The sequence below is a fragment of the Bos indicus genome, chromosome 3, assembly GCF_029378745.1.
Source record: "Bos indicus isolate NIAB-ARS_2022 breed Sahiwal x Tharparkar chromosome 3, NIAB-ARS_B.indTharparkar_mat_pri_1.0, whole genome shotgun sequence".
In the NCBI taxonomy this organism is placed as follows: domain Eukaryota; kingdom Metazoa; phylum Chordata; class Mammalia; order Artiodactyla; family Bovidae; genus Bos; species Bos indicus.
Genome location: NC_091762.1, coordinates 83,655,776 through 83,661,913, shown reverse-complemented (window position 1 = coordinate 83,661,913; position 6,138 = coordinate 83,655,776). Strand labels below are relative to the sequence as shown.

At 39.2% G+C, this 6,138-nt stretch overlaps 1 pseudogene; it reads left to right on the top strand.

Annotated features, from left to right (window-relative positions):
* Positions 1-357: 357 nt before the first annotated feature.
* LOC109556854 (zinc finger protein 75A pseudogene) lies at positions 358-1,854 on the top strand (annotated as a pseudogene).
* Positions 1,855-6,138: the final 4,284 nt, after the last annotated feature.

The following is a 6,138-nucleotide window of genomic DNA, read 5'->3' as shown; positions in this document are numbered from 1 at the left end:
TGATGTATGGCAAAACCAATACAATATTGTAAAGTAAAAAAGTAATAATAATAATAAAATAAAAATATTTTTTTTTAATTAAAGAAAAAAAAAAGTAAACACCAGCCTCTACAGCCCATCTCTAGTCCTCTTGAGGGCTACATAACCTCACCTACTGCTCCATATCTGACACCTAGGGAATTCCCTCTTCTTGCTTTTTTAAAAATTATTATTATTTCTTTACTTTTGGTCTTAGTTGCAGCACTCAGGGTCTTGCATTGTGGCCCTTGGGCTTTTCTCTAGTTGAGGGGATCAGGTTTAGTTGCCCTGTGGCATGTGGAATCCTAGCTTCCTGACCAGATGAAGACCAGCTTCATCTTCCCAGAAGGATAAAGGAAGAAGATTGTTTCATTGATTTTGTTCCAGACCAGACTGGGCCTCAGTTGTCAGATCTGGAGTTGGTGGTGTATCCAGCACAGGAGCAGAATTGTTCCTAGATCAGAATGATGACAGTAGATCTGAAAGCTTCAGTCCAGGAGCTGGGAAAGGAGGCAGTGCTCTTGGAAGAAGCAGCAGAGGCCCCAGGCTTCCAGCTGAAGCCAGCAGAGTCCCAGCCAGTGGGCATGTCCCAGGAGGAAGGAGTTTGGAACATACACCAGGGTCTACAAGAGCTGCTGAGCAGAAATACCCACAAAGTACCTGAGCCTGTATGTGAGAGGGTGGTACCTGCTTACCAGATCCTAGCCTTTCCTGAGCAAACAAACATCAAAGATTGGACAATGACACCTGAGTTCATCTTGCCTGAGTCCCAGAGTTTGCTGAAATTTGAAGAAGTGGCCATATACTTTTCCCAGGAAGAATGGGAACTACTGGATCCCACTCAGAAGGCCCTCTACAATGGCGTAATTCACGAAAACTATAAGACTGTCATCTTTCTAGCATTATTTGTGCTCCCCAAACCTAAAGTAACCTCCTGTTTAGAGCAAGAGGAAAAGCCATATATTCAAGGATCTCCAGTGTTCAAAGACAATCCTGGAGATCTGCTTTCAGAGATAAAGCTGAAAAATGACATGGAAAATCATCAACCTATGTGTCTTTCTGACTTAGAAATACAAGCACCAGGAGACATAGTATCAAAAAAAAGCCAGTGTGAATGTTCATCAGAAAACAACGGGCAAAGAAAATCGTGATGATGTACATAGGCTGGGGAAATGGCACCAAGATTTTCCAGTGAAGGAAAGAAAGAAACTTTTCAACTGGTGGGAAGAAGAGCTGCTGAAATTTACGGAGCTTCATATGAAAGAATGTGCAACAGAGAAGCTTTTTAAATGTCAGGAACGTGGAAAAAGCTTCAGAGTTAGCTCTGACCTTATTAAGCACCAAAGAATTCACACTGAAGAGAAACCATATAAATGTCAACAGTGTGATAAGAGGTTTAGATGGAGGTCAGATCTTAATAAGCACTTAACAACACACCAAGGAGTAAAACCATATAAATGCTCCTGGTGTGGGAAAAGCTTCAGTCAAAATTCATATCTCCACACACATCAAAGAATTCACACAAGAGAGAAGCCCTTTACATGTCACGAATGTGGGAAAAAATTCAGTCAAAATTCCCACCTTATTAAACACCGGAGAACCCATCTATAACATATGCAAGCTTCGGTAAATGCTCAAGACGTTGACACCAGAATTGACACCAATGAAGAAAAGCTTATCCAGTGTTCTTAGTCTAAAAAATTTACCAACCAGAGTTTAACCTTAAAGTTTATGAAAAATTTCAAAATTAAGAAGCATGAAGAATTTTTTACCAGTGGAAAATTTGGTGATGTAAACATCATGTCTCACAGAAAGAAATTAGAGTTGACTGTGAGAGGAAACAGGAGTAGTTAGTTGTACTACTTACTGTTTTTACTTGGAACTATCATTGAATTCCTTAGGAAAATAGGGGTTCTAAGAACCTGAGTAAGGGAAAAAGCTTTTGGGACTGTAGCTGACAAAATAGCAACACCAGCTTCAAACAGCAGATGCAGTCATGAGTCACCAGCCTTCTGTGGTCGCAGAGGTAAATATTGTTTTTCATTGATCTTCCAGCCACTGTTAAGCACATGTGATAGAAACATTTGTAGCATAGTTCTCCAAAATAAAAAGCAGGAATATATGTTTCATTGCATACATTGTCTTCCAGGTGGTCGACTTAGCAGTTTCAATAGTCTTTTGGGGAAGAAATGAATTTTAATATAAAGTTTTCCAGAAACAAAACAAACAAACAAAAAAACAAAACCCCAGGTCCTCTGCACTGGAAGGCAAGTTCTTAACTACTGGATCACCAGGGAATTCCCTTTTTCTTTCCTTTGAGACACGTATTCCTAAACTATTTGAATATTCAAGTATTTTAAATAATATGCTGTCTAGTATTACTATGTTTTAGGCATAGAAGGGAGTGCTTTAGCATGTTCTTCATCTACGATCTTGACCTAAAACTTTAATAGAAGTTATTTTTAGTAAAATACATTTTTAGTGTTAATTTTGTAAATAATCTATTTCCTCACTCTCTTATTTTTCTAGCAGATTTAAGATGCTTCTCTTTTTCTTCCTTTTAGATGTACAACCATGATATATAAATAATGAGTTTTGCAAACTCCTTTTTATTAATTATATGTTTAAAGTCCACCCTCTTCTAATTGCATTGGAGGAAGTTCTAGAACAATATCCAAAAATAATGATGTTATCAGACCCCCACTTGTATCTGACTTTATCAGAAATGCCTTTCGTACTTTAGCATTAAACATATTCTGACTTTGGTTTTGAGAAATGTTGTCCTCATGATAAGGGAACACCCCTAAATTTTCATTTTATTAACAGGCTTATAAGAAATGGGTGGAGGAATTTTATGAAACGTATTTTCAACATCCCAAAAGGCAATAAGATGGCTTTGTCTTTTGATTTATTTAAAATTAAATTTTATTGTCAAATTTCCTAATATGTTACCATCCTTAATTTCTTGATTCATGAAATGAACCTGCCCTGGTCTTGGTGTTTTACTCTTTTAATGTATTTCTGGCTTGATTTTGATGTATACATATATATATGTACATGGACTTCCCTGGTGGCTCAGATGATAAAGTGTCTGCCTACAATGCAGGAGACCTGAGTTAAATCCCTGGTTTGGGAAGATCTCCTGGAGAAGGAAATGGCAACCCACTCCAGTATTCTTGCCTGGAAAATCCCATGGACGGAGGAGCCTGGTAGGCTACAGTCCATGGGGTCTCAAAGAGTTGGACACGACTGAGCAAATATAAAATTTATATGTGGAGATATACGTTTTTAGACTGTTTTTCTTTTTCATTTCTTTCAGAAGTAAAATTAATTTGTAGCTTTGTTTTTATTAGGTTACAAGATTAATGATTTACCAATTTTAAAAAATGAATTAAGATATTTTCCACATATCTTTGCTCTTGAATACTTTAAACAGCTTCAGAAATATCTGTTCAGTATTTGAAAGATTCACATGAAATGATCTGGGACTAGGGTTTTTTAGAAGAATTTTCTTAATTTCTTCTATGTCATTAGCTTCTTTAGGTTTTCTGTCTCTTTCTAATCTAATTTTGGTAAGATCTATTTTCATAGAAAAGCATCAATTTTATTTGACTTTTCAAATAAACTAATCATAATAGTAAATAATAATCTCACACATATCTATCCTTCCTCTGTATATGGGGAAAGTCTCTCTTTGGCATAATTTTGTATTGTTGTGCTTTTTCCTCCTGTTTCTCCTTTAAAGGAAGTACCAACATCCACATTTTTCAGCAATCCAGCTTTTAAAATTACAAAGTTACAGCATTTAGAGTTGTGTTGTTTTTGTTTTCTTGACATTAATTTCTGCTCTTACCTTACTGTCTCCTTATTCTGCTTTTTTGAGATTTGTTTTACTTTTTATAATTTCTTGAAATAGTAATATGTGAGTCTTTGTATACTTTATTTTTATTTTTCGTTTTGGTTGCACCATGGGGCATGCAGGACCTTAGTTCTCCAACTAGAAGTCAAACTCATGACCCCTGCTTTGGAAGTGCAGGGTCTTAACCATTGGACTGCCCAGGGATTCCCCTTCATGTATTTTTTCTTTAATGACAGTTAATATAACTGGACTTTCCTGTAAAATAGTGGATATGCACCTTCTGTTGAACTTCAGGATAACACTCACTGGAGATAGCCTTTGGGATTTATTATAAGTACTTTCCAGAAGACTTTGGTACCTTAAACCCAAGGGACAAGATAAGAACACTCGGTGAGATTTGAATATGCAGAAACTTGACATGAAAACATTGTAATAACTGAGGGAAAACTGTAAGACATTCTCAAATGTAAGGAAAGATTAGGAGTATTGTCTAGCTGGAAGGTATGGCAATAGGTTGGTGGTAGACATTTGGAGGGGCTTCCCTGGTAGCTCCTGGAGGAGGAAATGGCAACCCACTCCAATATTCTTGCCTGGAAAATCCCATGGACAGAGGAGCCTCGTGGTCCACAGTTTACGGTTCATAAAAGGTTGGACACGACTGAGCGACTAAAACACCCTGGTGACTCAGCAGTAAAGACGTAGCCTGCAATGCAGGGGGCTGCTGGAGAAACGGGTTGAATCCCTAGGTGAGGAAGATCGCCTGGAGGAAAGCACCAGAAACCCAGTATTCTTGCCTGGAGAATCCCATGGGCAGAGGAGCCTGGCGGACTACAGTCCACAGTGTTGGAAAGAGCCACACATGACTGAAGCGACAGCAGGCACACAGGTGTTTGGAAGCAAGATCACACTGGAGCTTGAATCCAAAGCTAAAGTTGCGAGAATTTCTGTAGGCTGAGCAGAGTCCTTTTTGGGCATTTTTTGTAGTAGAATGCCACAAGCTCAGAAGGGGTTCTAGCTGGGTTCTAGCTCAGATGCTAGAACTAGGGTGCCAGAGAAGATCAGGGCAGAGAAGCAGGATTGAAGTGGTATGCATGAAAGTAATCACAGAAGTCCTCAGTGTTCTAAGGGAGTGGAGGGAAGAGAGGAAGAGTCAACGATGAAACTGTATATAAAGGGATTTAAAGACAGGAGTCTGAGAAGGGGATCTGGAGGAGGAGACCATGGAGAGCAGTCATGGAAGCCAAGGGGCAGAGCCGCGCTGAGCTATAAGGAAGTGAAGCTGAACACAGGTGAAGGAGGGTGGGCTGGAGGTGAAGACGCCCTTTCTAGAGGATGCCCTCACTGCTAATACTAAACTGGTGAGGGTTAGAGAGCAGAATGGAAGCACTGGTGGGAAGTAAATTCTGAAGAGAATGCACTCTTCACCCTTCAGATCTTTTCATTTCATTCACAATTAACAAATAAAATACTAGAGAATTGTTGTTGCTGTTGTTGGGACTAGGAGGTCAAACTTCACCTTACCTATCTGGCTAGCATGTGTTCAGTGGAAGACATTAAATGATGTCTTTTGTCAAAGAGAAGTCAGCCTAAAAAAAAAAAAAAAAAAAAAAAAAACCAAGGAGGTGTCCTAATTTTAGAAAAGATTTCTACAAATTTATTTTAAACAGAGGTTTGTAAGAGTACTAAAATATTATTTGATGTCAAAGATTGTAGATATGCTGAACTTTTCGATGATATGATGTGCAAAAAATGCCTTGCAGGCCCTCAATCAATGTTAGTTATCCCCCACAACCACCTCCCACTCCCAGTGCAAATCTATGCAAATCAGGCCTGGTGTTTGTTCAGAGGGAGCTATGTTCTCCCTGCTTAGAAATTAGATTAGGTCTTCTTGTCTGGGGCCAGATGCCTCTGTGTATCTCTTAACCAGACGCTGTGAGCTGACCAGTGTTGACCTTTCCAACACACATCAGCATTCACCCCTTCTAGGCTTGCTCATTTTACCTGATGTCTTGTAACAGGATAATTACTTTGGAAGCTTCTGGGCAGATCTCCTGCTCCTGGAGGGATGTGGAAAAAGTCACCCATGCAGTTCTCTGTGACTTACCTACCAGCAAATTTTCACACTGGCCATGGTGAGCTCTGGGACAAAAAGGGAAGCCTAACCAGATTTTAGACACCTATGTAGCCCCATAACTGTGTCAAGGCTATGCCTTGGCCAGAAGGAGAGGAAAGATGGAGAGGAGAGAACAAAGGGCTTCCTC